The sequence below is a fragment of the Podarcis vaucheri genome (assembly GCF_965113315.1).
Source record: "Podarcis vaucheri genome assembly, chromosome: 4".
Lineage (NCBI taxonomy): Eukaryota > Metazoa > Chordata > Lepidosauria > Squamata > Lacertidae > Podarcis > Podarcis vaucheri.
The window spans coordinates 66,534,457-66,549,425 of record NC_138762.1 but is presented as its reverse complement, the minus strand read 5'-3'; the positions used below and the strand labels follow the sequence as shown (position 1 = coordinate 66,549,425).

Here is a 14,969-nt window from a genome sequence, read left to right as displayed (position 1 = left end):
CCTTCAAGTAGCATGTCATTAAAATGATACCTTTATTGCACACATTCATTTACATGACATCTTAAGTCATATCCATCTGTCAGATGAAACAGATAAAAGAACTAGCTGTCCTTCAAAAGGGCCTTCTTTTTTTACTATTCATAAAGTTCTGTCAAAAATCTTTTTTATTATGAGGATGTCCAACCTATCAATGGAACGGCCACTCCCCAACCCCCAACAATTTCTTTTTTAACAGACTCTTGTCAAAAAATGAAAGCCTCATCTGAAGGGAAGGACTGGACTAGGATTACCAGCCAAAGACGACCAGCATAGCGGCAGACACAAGCACTCCCTTTAATGTACTCCCCAAGGATGGCTTCAGGTAGAATTTATGTGTGTGATGCATTCCATAAGAGTCTGGAATCTCAGTAGCAAGCCATTTTATCTTCAGAAGCTAGAAATAAAAGCAGCATGATTCTCAATGGCCAGAGAACTTGTTCATTTGTGAGATGCCTAACAAGTCTAAATAGTTTTAAACTGCAATTATAATCCTAATTATATGTGGACAAGCATAGTGCAGTTTTGTGTGTCCCAATAAGTGGGCTGTGGGCACTTTGTGCAGTAGCGGCTGGTGTTGTGGGGTGAAGCCATGAACCCACTATCTCAATACTGGCATCACTACAGATTGGCTCCACTGGTGTGTTTATATGGCCTTGGCCTTGCCGCCATCCCACCCTGTGCATGTAGATAAGCAAAATACATACATTTTTACACACACTTTCCCCAACATATGCATTTTTCTGCAAGTGTTTTGGCTGGAAAACTGCAAAATTCACAGTGCTGGACATTTTGAAGGATAACCCTGTTTCAGTTCATATACTGATTTGGAAGATACAAATTAGGTGTGCATTAAGAAGTGTGACCTGAAATGCATTTCTTCCTCATCCCTAGACATCACACACAGCTCTGTCCTCTGGAGACTTGCCACAACTCTCTATCACATGCCATATGCACCCGAGGTGCCCACTCTGCCAAATTATAGAGCTGCCCCTGGAGAACCAGCTCTCCTGCCCATGGATAGTCCCTTACAAGTTCTTAGAAGTGTCCCCAGCCCTCAATATTCCCATTAGTTCAGGAGATATGGGACTGGACCATCTGTTTCAAGAGATGGATTCTGCTTGTGCCCTAGGAATTACTATTCTGGGCAAACGAGTAGTCCATTTGATTCAACATTTTGTCTATCAAGCATTGCCTTAGAAAAGGTTCCCACAACTGAGCCTTCTCATTAGATGTCCTCTTATGTTACAGCAGCCTAAGGGGCCAACAAAACATATTTTAAAACCATACAGCCTCTTACAAGTCCTGCATGTGTCCTCCAGATATTGCAATGGTGCTGATTTGCCTGCAGTCATTCAGGAGAATGGTGGAAATTCCAGTAACCTAAGAGAATACACTATTACTGATATTATTTCCTGTAAGGGTTGATGATTCATTAGCTGCAAAAGTTCCTTAATCTCACAAATGGCTAAATAGCCTCAAGAACATGTTCCCATGCCAGGGATCAGCTTTATCAGGACAGCACAACTTCAACTTAATGCTTCATTTCTATCTTTACTGCAATCTTAAGCAGCTGCCAGCTTATTCTAGCCACCTTCTGTACAGTAAGAGCAGACTTCTATTTAGGCAAGAATTTATCAGCCAGGAAGAGAGCATTTGATTTACATTGCTCTAGAGGTAAGAGGAGTATGGGTTGGAGGGAATGTTTGTCTCTATTAGTTTTCTTGCTTAGTATGATCAAGCAAAGTTGCAACCAGCCTGCCTGCTTCCAGGCAGAAGCAAGGAGGATTTTGCTTTTTGAGAGAGGGGGAGCAAAGTGGGGGCATAGTCCAGCCAAAGTCAAGCACTTAAAAGTTCTATTAATTGGGAGAATTAAGCAGCCCCATTTCTCTCTCTTTTAATGCAGTTGCTTGTCTTCACAATTTCTCCTACAAGCCAGTCAGCTCTGCTCAGTATTCTGCTGTAAACTGGAACTGAATCCTATGTGCTAAGGCTTAGTCTGCTGCAAAATGTTGTGTGTGTGCGTGTGTGCGTGCGTGTGTGTGCGTGTAACAGAATCCTAAGTATGGGGGTCAGGAAATATCACAAAGAGAATCAGAGGGGGCAAGGTGTGTTTATTCCAAATATGATGTTATGATTGTTAAAAAAGAAAAGACTAGTAAGATGGGAAACTATGGGCAACTTGGACTATATACACCTTGTAAGAACCTGTATAATGTCAAAAATAATTTAATTGACCTATAGAAACATTACATTGCTCACTTCGCAGTACGTTGATTGTAAATAATTGGGGTCTATCCTTTCCTGACCGTTTCCTTCTGTTTCCTGTGCTTTTCCAACCCCTTGTTTGTTTATATATGCCTTTATCTATTTCTGCCTTTTACTCAGATGTATTTATGTTCAGATTGAAACTGAATTAAGAAATTAGAGAAGAATAATGGGATGGATGTCAGCAACTCTGCCCCCTCTTCCCCTCCTGCCAAAAATGTTGAACAATTTCCATGATACTTTGTTCAATATTATTTTATTTTCTGGAGCTATGTACTTTCCTTTGTCTATACTAGAGAACACTTGTAGCCATATAGGTATTTCAACCAGTGGTTTTCAACCAGTGTGCCATGGCACCCTGGGATGCCTTGAATGATTATCAGGGGGGCCATGGGCAACACTGGCCTCTGTCCCTCTTTCCTTCCCTCCCTTCCTCTGATGCCCTCTTATCTTTCTGCCTCCCCAAGGCATGCACAACTGTTTATTGCAGCAGCCCTGGCTATAAGCTCTGCAGGTGAATGGTGCCTCTGAGAAGCACCTCTCTTTGGAGTGGGGGTGGGCAGCTCAGATACCAGCAGCAGCTGCCCAGAGGACTCCCCAGGAGAAAGGAGAGGAGGCTGAGGGAACACTCCACAAGGGAGGGTGTTTGAAAAATGGTGAGAGACTGCCAGCTCTGCAGACAAGGGGTGACATAACTGGGCTCCTGAGCCACTGGGTTGCCGCAGAAAGAATGTAGCTGGTCAAGGGAGCTGTGGATTCAAAAAGGTTGAAAACCTCTAATTTACACCACTGTTGCCCATCAGTAGTACTACCCCACTACAGCAAACCTGCCTGCTCTAAGTATTCCTCATTCCATCTGTTCTTTGCCCTATTGACATTGAAAAGGCAATTATGCAAGAGCAGTGAATGTATAGAGGTGGCTTCTTTAATCATCTTGAAGGATCCTAAGTGGGAAGAAAAACAATTGCTGTCCTTATGCAGTGCTGGATGGGCATTGAAAGTATTTGGTGTTGACGCCTTGAACATATTCAGAGATATTTTAAGGTGCGGTATAGATTTCTGTTGTTGTTTTTATTTTAAAAAATGGACATTTTAAAATTATGTTGCTCAAAGTTAGTTTTGTCTCAATTTAAGCGGCTCTGCATAATCATAACAAATCTTATTGGAAGGCCTATATGTAGAAACACAAAAGGGACTGCGTTTAAGTCATCTTTATAAATGTCTTGCCTAAGCAGTGTTTATCATGCACTCCAACTTTATACAATGCTGATAAAATGACTTATGGCAGCTTTAAATCTGGTCAGGTTGGGGTACTGCAGAACACACGCTTGAAATTGTCTGGAACAGAGATATAAGTGGCACTTTTATGTACCGTTGGCACAAGAAGGTGAAATATTTTTGCCTTACTAACCACAACAGGGAATGTTTATCTGAGGGCCAAATTAAAATAAACACTGAGCTGGATATAACTCTAGTTTTCTCAGGTCACTAACACCCCTTTACAAGAGGCAGTTGCAATCTGCCTCAGAAGACTTGGGAAAAAGAAAAAAGGAGCGGGGTTTCAAACCTTTCCCCTTTTACTGGCTTTCTGCATAAATTGCCCCCAGCTGTTTTCCCTCCATGGGGAAAAAAGATACAAATACCTACTTTTGTGTTCTTTAAAAAATGAAGGGGGTGGGGGATGTGCACAGCTTTGACTGCATTTCAATATATATTCACAGGTAAGTCCCACTGAATTCCCTGTGGAACACCCTCCCATCAGATGTCAATGAGATAAAGAACTACACAACTTTTAGAAGACATCTGAGGGCAGCCTCGTATTGGGAAGTTTTTAATGTTTGACGTTTTATTATGCTCTTATTATGTGTTGGACGCTGCCGAGAGTGGCTGGGGCAACCCAGCTAGATGGGCGGGGTATAAATAATAAAATTCTTATTATCATTATCATCATCATTAGGGGTTACTGCTGCATAGATAGGCAGCAAATATATTCATAAGAAACCACACATCGACCATTGTACAAACCACCGGCAGAAAAAAGAGGCAATGAAGATGTTGCTAATTCCAGTTGGATTTGGTTTTGTAAGGGCTGCTTTACTGTTGTTCCCAGTAGATCTAAGCAAATTTGTTGAATTTATTAAGCAGGGATGGACAGACCAGTCTATTTTTGCTCCATGTCAGTTTCACAAACTATTCACTCAGATGTCCATTCTGTCCTGTCTTCCCATTAATTGAGGGTATTTTTTTCCTTAAAAAATGCTGCCAATGTATGCATTTCTAAACATATTTCCCCCTAAAATGCATTTTTTCTCTCCACATGCATGTTTGTGTTTGTCTTACAAAATTTGGGGAAATGCTAAATATAAAGAGATAATTGAGTTCTGATCCATGTATTAGTCCTGGAGGTGCAGATTAAGTCAGTTCACGTAACACAACCACCAAGTGAAACTCTCTTCCATCCCTAATAAAAAGGAGCAACACTTGATAGGCATCACATCAATTTAACCTCACGTAAAACACTGGATAGTCACTGCATATGTCTATTCCATAAGAAACATACAGCTTCCACACTAATTTATTCAGCCCATTTATAGACCGCTTATAACTCACAGATCTCATAGCAGTTTACAATAAGGAAAATTCCTTCCCATAATCAAAATATAGTAATGCGCAATTTCAAATGAATGACATTTTAAAAAATCAAAACACATAAGGGATTTTCAAAGGTAACCATCAAAATGTTATCTATTCCTAGAGTTAAAAAAGAAGTACTGTAATTTTTTACCCTTTCCTCATGTGAAAGGCTGTGGACTCTTCCTGATGAGCTGTGCCCCATTCTTTCATGTTTTATTTGGGTCCAGACAGTTTTGCCACTACCCTTGTGTAATCAGCCTGGGTTTTGCCATTCCTAGCGATTATCCCACACTCTCCACTACTGTAGAAAATTCTAGTTTTAACAAAATAATTTAACAGTACCAGAAAGTCCACAGATGTGGAATTTCTCATCACTATTCCCTTTTTTAAAAAGTTCCTTCTGCCTGATTCTTTCTACATGATTAATTACTTCTTCATTCCACTAATGCTAATATGGTTGGTCCCAAATTATAGGGGTGTGTGTGTATGCGTGTGTGTTCAAGTTCTCTGGTTGCAAACACAGGAGGAATTTCCATTTCAGATCAGGCAAAAAATCAATTTATTTGTTTTAGCACAGAAAATGCACACCCCCAAAGGGAAAGTCACTCTGCATAAGCTCCTTTACTATCTCATGTTGGGAAGTGAGCACTACTTCTGGAAATGATTTAATAAAGAATTGCACTAGTGCGGTAACTTTGTTGCAATTCCAGATGCACCAAAAATGGAAAAGTAAAAATGATACAGCATGAAGAGCCCTCTGCCTGAAAGGGTGCGATATATTACTTGGTGGTGGTACCCCTGGCTTTACTCCTAAAGGCAGAAAATGCCACTAATGTTATTTCTGACCCCTTTGCCCTCTGATCCAACTGAAGTACATGAAAACTGCCCACACTTCCTCTATTTTGAGTCGCATTTAAATACAATTTGCTACAAAAATGTGATTCGCGATTAGGAAGCTACTTGATGTCAAGTCAAACCAATGATACATCTAGCTCTATGTTGTTTACATAGATAGGCAAGCACTGCTGAGATAGAAGCCTCTTCCAACCCTGTCCAGGGATACCAGGTATTAACATGAGGGCCTCTAGTATGCAAAGCGTGTGCTAGAGCACTGAACTACAACTCCTTCAGCCAGTTAAGCACGTTCAGGACGCATCTATTTCAATAGGAGAGATTTAGATAGGTGCTTTGCTGCCTAATCCTAATGCAGTGCTAGGCATGCCTCATTGATTTCAATGGCCTAAAACATGCTTAGCTCGACAATGTGTTGGGTTGTAACTCTCCCACTGAAAGCATATTAATGGAACTTCAAAACAGCAATACATTTCTTTAAAATGGCAATAATCTAAAACTACATGAGATGAGACATTAGATGTACCAGTACTTTCAGAGAATCAATCTCTGGAGAATATGGGCTTTAATTGCTTAACTTGAGCTTTAATTCCTTTGCAAACCAGCAAATTTTTACAAAATGAGAATATTAAATCCTAATGGTGATCATTTTAATTGAACTGATAATTATAATTTCCTCCCCTTTGCAATCTGCTTAATTGGATCCCTAGTTAAGGAGCTGGGATATTGTGTGACTGTTATTGTAGAATAGGGTTTTCTTACCCCTGTATTTGCCATTGGTCATGCTGAACTGGCACGAACCCCATTATCTTTTCCATCTTGTGTAGTTTTTAAGCAATGATTGGAAGAAGGGTGTTTTTTTCGTTAAATGGGCCATAATGATCCATAGCTCTGGGTCCATGTAACTTGGCTAATTGTAAAGGCTAATTGCCCATTAACCTTTACAATATAGCACTGGCATTCTGCCATTTATTTTTTTTAGTAACTGGTCTCTCATAGTATAGTAAAATGGAAATATACAGGAAAGGAGTCATCTACAAAGGCTTATTGTAGTGATTAGCATGTCAGAGTAACGCTGAATGGATCCAGATTCAAATCCCCCGCTCAGCCCAAAATGTATTCAAAATGACCCTGAAGTCTCTCTCTTGACTTCCTAGGTCATGCTGAAGCTGTTTCTGAGGCCATAGTTAATGCTTGTGTCACTCTACATTTTCCTCCTGGTTTCTTATCCACACAAAGGGTGGGGATAATTCTTGGGCAGCCGAAGAAACGGTTCCTGCTGCAGAAATCATGATGGGTCTTTGATCTCCCTGGAACCCTCCACCTCTGCCTGGCAGTAGCATCACTGCTGTGCTTTCTTTAGTATAGTAAATACCTCTTTAGTTTGTTCCTGATGCTGCTAGTATTTTCATTTTTGCAATAGATTTCATTCCTCCCACTCAGGTACCCATAAAAATGTCATAACCTGCAAGAGCTGACATCAGTTGGCACTAACACATTCTTTTAAACACTGCACTGATGACACTACAGTGTTTTTCATGACAGCTTAGGCAATGAACATTTTTCAGCAGCTGTACACTGCCATGATTCAAATGGGAAATGAAAGCTGCACAATATGGTCTTCAGAAAGTAAAGTACCTCATATCCAGTGTATGGTGTGTATTCCACATTGCCCTTCCCTTAACTGATAGTCCTGTTTGGGAAATCTTTTTACACAAAATCCTTGTAGTGCTGCTACAAGCTGGACCACAATGACTTCACCAATCATTGTTACATTGCGACCCTTTTGCCCGTTTCTGTAAGTCATCGCCTTTATTATTTATTCATTCATTTTGAAGCACTCTTTAACCCAAGGGTTCCTAGGGAGGTATGCAATATTCAAGATAAAATACAACATATGAGCAAAAAGCATTAAATATCATAAAAACATTACCAATGACCATAGCTGTCAAGTGTCCCTTATTTGAAGGGACCGTCCCTTATTCCAGCACCATGTCCCGCTGCTGTCCCTTATTGATGGATGTCCCTTAAAGGATGTCCCTTAAATTTCAAAGGAAGCAGCTCCTCTCCCTCCCTCCCTGTCGGCCAGGGAGGAGGGAGGCTCCAACTGTGTTGCTTGGCTATGTTGCTCACCCAATAAGGAGTCTAAGAACGACTGGGGGGTGGAGCTTGCATGCCTTGTGTGGCTAGTTAATGCAAGCTGAGGGGTTTTTTGAATGCTGGACGCCATTTTGTTGCACGTGCTGCTGCAAACTTTGCAGTGCAAAGCCAGGCCGGGGAGCCATCTTAAGTTGAGGCTTCATAGGCCTTGTGGTGCATGTGATTCAGATTCTATTCAGTTGAACCTCTGGTTACAAAGTTGGTTGGACAGTGTTCTCGAAGCTACCAGCATGAGTTTGACCAGACTGCAGGAGGACAGGAAGACTGGAGTGCCTGGAACAGGTGAGGCTGCAGGTCCCTTATTTTGGCTGCTGGTCCCTTATTTTCAAATCTGTAAGTTGACAGCTATGCCAATGACCATGTTTTAAAAAAGAAACCAATAGAACTCACCAGCAGCAGACCCACAGCTCTCAGCTTATCAGTCTCCAAAACCTGAAGAAAAAGGGACATCTTCAGTTTGTTTATTTTTATTCATTTGCAAAATTTCATGCTGGTTGTTGACCTGGCCATAGCCTTTCAAATTTTCCCCAATTCAGGAAAAATTCAGGAGTAATCAACATTAGGAGAAAAAAAATTCTCATAAGACCCAAAAACTCATAACACTGCTGAATGACTAATCAGTTTAATCAAACGATCTGCTCGTATATTCTGTGCGGCATGCTTTGCTGGACAAATGGCAAATATCTCCATCACTCTCTTTGACATACTATAAACAAAACATTTAAGAGATTTGCTTACAGGAAAAAAACTGACAAAAGAACACATGCTTGTGTGTGAATATCAAAATAAACGAGGACCTTTTCTGGATTCAAGCTATTCATATGAATCATTTTTGATGGATAACAACTCTCGGTTATAAATTCAATTCAGCTCTGTACTGAGGAAACATCAACTCTGCTTGATTATAGCGGCATGCACTTGTCCCCTTGCAACTACAATAACTAGTGGAAAGGGCGACATAGAATTCAAGAATTTATTACCAGCTTTGTATCCTAAATGGCTCTGTGGGCCAACTAAGAGCAGGGAGCTTACTGCTGATCTGAAATATAGATAACTGAAAAGTGTTTAGACTTGGTACACTTGCTCATGGATGAACCATAAAATGGATGGTGATGGGGGGGCAGGGATATTAAATCACTATGGATAAGACTCCCTAAAGTAGTAGATATCCCAGATTTATTTTTACAGTGCAAATTGAAGGATACAACGCCTGATCCCTTTTCACCCCAATCAGCAGTATCTTTTGGGATCTTCTCACTGCAATAACCTTTGGAATGTTAAAAATATTCATGTCCATGTCCATAAAAATATTCATGAATTTGCATAGGTAGATGATAGGTTGCTGGTGCTGCAACATTTGTGATGCAGTAACTACGAGTTTCTCATGAAAAAACGACTGGATTCTGAACAGCTTTTTTCAAAAACAGACATTACCATTTGAAAACAGAAATAGACAACATGCATTGGTTGCATAATTTGTTTTTTTTTTAAATGAAACATCTTTGGACCAGTTCTCACAGTCACATTTTGCTCTCTGAATGGACAGTCCCAGTGATCCTGAGCAGAACCACCGTTTTCTCAAGATACCTGAATGGGCTAACACGACGTCCTGACATCACACGTGCATGATGTTACGAGTAGCCAGGCACAGAGCAGAATGCCCTCTTAACATTGAGGGGGCAGCCACCTCAAAAAATACATTGGGTAGTAGTGGGGGGGTGTGAAACTGCCTCATCCTGCTTTAAAATTAGTACCAGCATAGAACTACTATCTTCCCAGCCCTCATTTCATGATCACACCTTAGCCCGTTCCCCACACCCAATTCTGCTGATGGCCCAAAACTAGCCAACTTCTCCTTTTTCATGTCTTAATATGACAGACCCACATCCTGTCTCCATGTCCGATCTAAAACTGCAACCTTGAGTCATGTCCTGTCAGGCACCCAATTTCCCACTAGCCTTTACCATTTTATCTAAGCATTGGTGATGCTACAGATATCAGCTCTGTGATGCTGGTAAGATATTAGTAATTTTGCTTATGCCCTCATCCCGGCAACTGATTCACAGTGTCTGCCTTTCGGAAAACTTTTCTATTTCTTCTCCTTCCCGTTCAGTTCCGTTAAATCCATCAGCAATTCTATTTAAATGTAAAACATTTCAAGCAACCTTATAATAGTAAGAAAACCTGAACCTTTCAGCTCATAATACTATTCAGAAGTAGTAAGTTTAAAAGCCTTACATTCTCCCTCGGTAACTGGCAGTGACTAACAGCTTGGGCAAAACACATCAGCTGAGCAGCTCCACCCTCACCACTCTGCCGGCTGCTACCGGCAACAGGTCCCTTATGTCTGCAGTAGATTTGTATATAACTCCTCTGGGCTCAGTTGTGGACATTGTTAATATTGGATCAAAACCGAGATAGCATTTGTCTCATTCATGTATGATAACAGTCATTTCCTTACTTTTTGCATAATGCATTTTGCTGATGCATTATGTAAAAGGAAACCTCCTGGGTGCCTCTTCGCCTTTACCACTTAAAGCCTTGAGTCTGAGAAATTTCTGACCAAAAACAATTGGATAGTAAAACTGAGAATTGAAAAGGAGCTTCCAGATCTGATTATATTGGAGCTTAAATCCCTGGCAGAATCTTATCAGCATCCAGGTCTGTCTCAGGGCTAATCATGTACAATTAATACTTTCACTGTATATTTTTGGACACCAGGATAATTTGTGGAAATAGTCCCATGCTGGGAATTCATAACATGGATTGCAGTCCTTAGCTGTAATTTTTGAGTGTCTCTCTTGCTTCATGCTTTGACATACCACAACAGATATCCTGCTTTGTCTTTGAAGGTGGCTTAAAATGTATTGCATGGATTCCATTTCAAATCTGAGAGTACTATTGGAAAGATAGAAGAGAAGGGTAAATGTTATTAGGGACATATTAATGCATTGGTAACAGAGGCCTGGGCTTTGTGTTACAAGAAAAGCTTTGTTGCAGTTATAAGTGAGAAGATGCTCTCGAAAGACATTACAAACCGGCTCCTGAAAGGCTTGTGAAACAATACATAAACTAGCTTTAACTCAGACTCTAGCTGCTACCCTAAAGATAGAAAGCTATCAAAATTTAAGTGGATGATATAATTCCACTTTCCACCCTGCCTTGATTTAATTCCCCCTGTTTAGCCTAGGATGCTGGCTGCAAACTTAACTTTTGCAAAAATCACAATAAAAGATGGGCGAGCTCCTCCTTATTCCCTGTGGAGAGGTAAGCCTGCCTGTCAGTCATTGTGACATCTGCTGTGCTAATAGCAAGTACCTTCTCAGTTGATGCACTTGATAGTGAACAGCCCAGGAAGAAGACAGCTACAGCAGGATGCTTGAAAAAGTGCAAGACACAAAATCCCTCAAGCTGGCAGCACTGTTGATATTCTGTGCTGGCAGACACAGAGGTTGCGGTGAGATAACCTTCTGTCATCTCTGTGGTTCTCAGCAATGATTTTAACTCTCACAGTGAATAAAGAACACTGAGAACTCAATGTATTCTAGAAAGAGGGTACAAAATATTTAGGGATGAAACAAATGCTGGTGCACATTTTGCAAATCTAAATGAGCCAATAGTCAAATTCAGCTTCCTGAACTTATTTTATCCCGGAATGCATAACTTGATGCTCCACTTCAATATTATCTACATCTGTTAGATGTAGACCTCCAGAGGTCACACATTTTTGCTGCATAAATTTCTGATATATTAGTAACACCTATTAGGTCTGTTTCATTTGCACAATTTATCAACACACTCCCAACACCCTTATCTCTTGGTCACTTGGGAAAATATTGAATGAACTGGACCATGAAGGACTCTTCTGGTCACTTCTTTCCAAAATAGCCATCAGAATTTCTCTACAGATTTAAAAATTCCTAATTATTTAGTTTGTGTCTAAAGTCAGTCTCAAGCATTAGGAAGTATCCACTGTTCCATTTTTATTTCTGAACTTTGTTAAATATTTGGTGCATTAACCATGTTCAGTTCCTGTGTGTCAACCATGTTTGGTTCCTTTGCTTCCTTTACACCTTTACCCCACTCTGCATTTATGATTTGCAGGTCCTAGGAGTGGGGGAAATATGACTCAGATTGCATTTAAGGCTGCATGTATTCAATTCTTGCTTTTGGAACCATCCTTTAAAGCCATCCTTCAAAATTTGCACATTTCTGAATTTTGCAATGCAGCTCTCCAGCCAACTAATGTAAAGTGCATATAAACGCACACATTACTGAAAATAGCAGGCTAAACTGTACTATATTAGGGGAAATGCCAGTATTTCCTTTACAACATTGGCAAAGGCTGAATTAGACTTGCCTTTTAGCAAAATGTCTTCCATCTAGCCAGTCTTGAACATCTTATAAAATACAATTTTCCAATCTGCATATTATTTTAAGAAGTACTGTATCAAATGTCATAGCATATATACTTTGTGTATCAAAGTACCATAGATCTACACATTTTCCTTGCCCGGAAATCCAATTATCTAATATTTATAGGGGAGCTGAATTTTGCAGTGTCAACCAAACCTAAACATTTCTCTCTCCATCTATCACCTACCGTTTTCAATATCTTTCCCATCTTTAGCAGGCTGCAATGGGATTGTAAACTTTCCCTACTGAGATCCATAGGCCCTCTGAACTTCTGTGAATTATATGCCATGATGTATGGCAGCCGATTGTGTTAGGCAAAGTGTGGAATACACTTTTGATGGGGAAGCCTCAAGATAACTTTGACTATTAGCACTCTTGCCCCATGCACAAGATAAAGCGATTCTCTACATGCAGGAGGTCCCAGGTGCAATCTGTACCATTCACCAGGTAGGGGTGGGAAGGACCCCTCTCTGAAACCCTCAAAAGCCACTGCCAGACAGTGCTGACACAAGCCTGTGGCCTCCATATGATTCCGGATTGTTACGTCCACCAGCCACAGCCTGTATAGCAAATGGTCGAGAATGATCAATAGCATCTAGAAAGCACCAGGTTGGGAATATTCTGAGATTAAAGATGGGCCAGTGGTCTGACCTGATATAAAGCAGCTTCCCATGTTCCATACATTCAAGTCTATATAAATTCAGCAACATGGATCCCATGCAAAGACCTTTCATTCCCAGATTTAATTCCACTTTCGAGTTTTGTGATCCAACTTTTGGTAGTCAACTGCAGGATTTTTTATCTCTCTACATTATTCCAAATTCTCTTTCTCCCCGTATATGTGTGTGTGTGTGTGTGAGAGAGAGAGAGAGAGAGAGAGAGAGAGAGAATGAACATTACATTTTCTTCCTTTTTCTCCAGCCGTCCACAGCATGGCTGCCATCATATCACTCTGTCATCCCACCATCTAGCTATGTTTCTGTGTCTGGATTTCACCCATAGCATAACTAAAATGACATTTACTTGTCTGTCTTTGCACAGATGTATGCTGCTTCTCTAGGATTACTGCATTTCTTGGCCCTGCAGTATAAGGAGGTTTCTTTCTTTCTTTTTTTAAAAATCACCTGAGGACAATATTTCAAATCCCTTCCAACAGCTGCTGCACTAATTTCAATGGGCAAACAGCCTCCCTCTCAAAATGTGATGAGTCATCCTTCCTCCTAAGGAAGCCATCCGAGCGAGGCAGGGAAATGTCTGGAGCTGCACCAGCATGGAGATGCACCTTTCCCCCCACAAAATATTTTTCTATACAAAACTGTGAAATCATCCCAGTGATGGAAATAACCACACTACCTTTGACTCAAATGCGAAAACAGAAAAGAGTAAAGCATATTTCAAATGCAGCAGGACCTGCTTACAAACACATAGAAGTGGGATCAAACCTGACATACAAATAGTCAAGGGTTCTCCCCATTCTTTGATTACTGCATTTTATCTAGCACCTCAAGATATTTTTTAAAGATTCTGCTGGTCCTTAAAATTATTTCCTCTTCTCATATTTGCATTGCAAAATCTACAGCTCTTCTAGGAAAGATTGCAATATGGGCATTCCAGTATTCACAAGGCAGCATCAAAAGACATCTATTATGGAATGAATAGTGTTTCATATATAGAATTCACAGAGAATACCATTAAACTGGGATGTGCTTACTTTGTATAGTGCAATCTTATGCATGTCTACCTAGAAGTAAGTCCTGTTGTTCAACTGAGCTTACTCCCCAAGTAATAAGAATGCCTGGTGCAAGTAGTAAATGATTGCCATCTATTCATATGCGCACACTGACCAAGGAGTAAGCTCCACTGAACTCGGTGGAACTTCTGAGGAGACATGCAGCAGATGGCCTGTCTGTAGTCTCAGTTAGTATGCATGCTTGACAAGTTATGGGAAGCCAATTTGTATTATAAAGGAAGAAATTAGTTTTGCAAATGCACCTGCAATTCTCAGTGTAATGTTGCTGGGAGAAAATTGGATTATATCATTTTCTAGAAAACTCTGTAGAACTCCAGACAAACAAACTGTAATAAAAGCAGTAGAAAGAAACTCCTTTCAAGTCCTGAGAGCCACATTGGCAGACCACAAGGGAGGAGACCTCGCCACCCGCATGCTCCTGCAATTTTCACAGGTGTGCCCAGCACACAGACATTATTTAGGTGATGCCTTTCCTGGTGAAGGTATAGGTGGTGGAGAAGCTCCACCTGATACAGTTATGTTCTCATGCAACTTTTATATCCACAGGAATGAAGTCAGTGACAACACCAAGATAGAAGACAAATACAGAGGAAAGCCTCTAAATCAGGCGGGAGAGTCATCTTCAGTTTTGGAGAACCTTCTGGTTAGTGGTGGGCAAGGCCAGTTGTATCAGCACACTAGCTTCTACACACATTCACACTACCCTCCCTATTTTCCATCCAGACACACAAACAATATTACTGGGCTCAAGAACACATTCCAGACATGCAAAACGACTCAAGGAAGGGCCGGAGGGGAACGCACACCACGCAACTGTCCCATTTTAAGGAGGACACCCCAGGTTTACAAAAGC

The 14,969-nt window shown here is 40.7% G+C and overlaps 1 long non-coding RNA gene across 1 annotated transcript in view; it reads right to left on the bottom strand.

The window, feature by feature from the left end:
* The window catches only part of LOC309531242, a 114,972-nt gene that overhangs the window by 77,326 nt on the left and 22,677 nt on the right, over positions 1-14,969 (bottom strand). The window contains exon 2 of the long non-coding RNA XR_014219169.1: positions 8,341-8,382. This is a non-coding gene — a long non-coding RNA (uncharacterized lncRNA). The remainder of the gene's footprint in view (positions 1-8,340; positions 8,383-14,969) is intronic.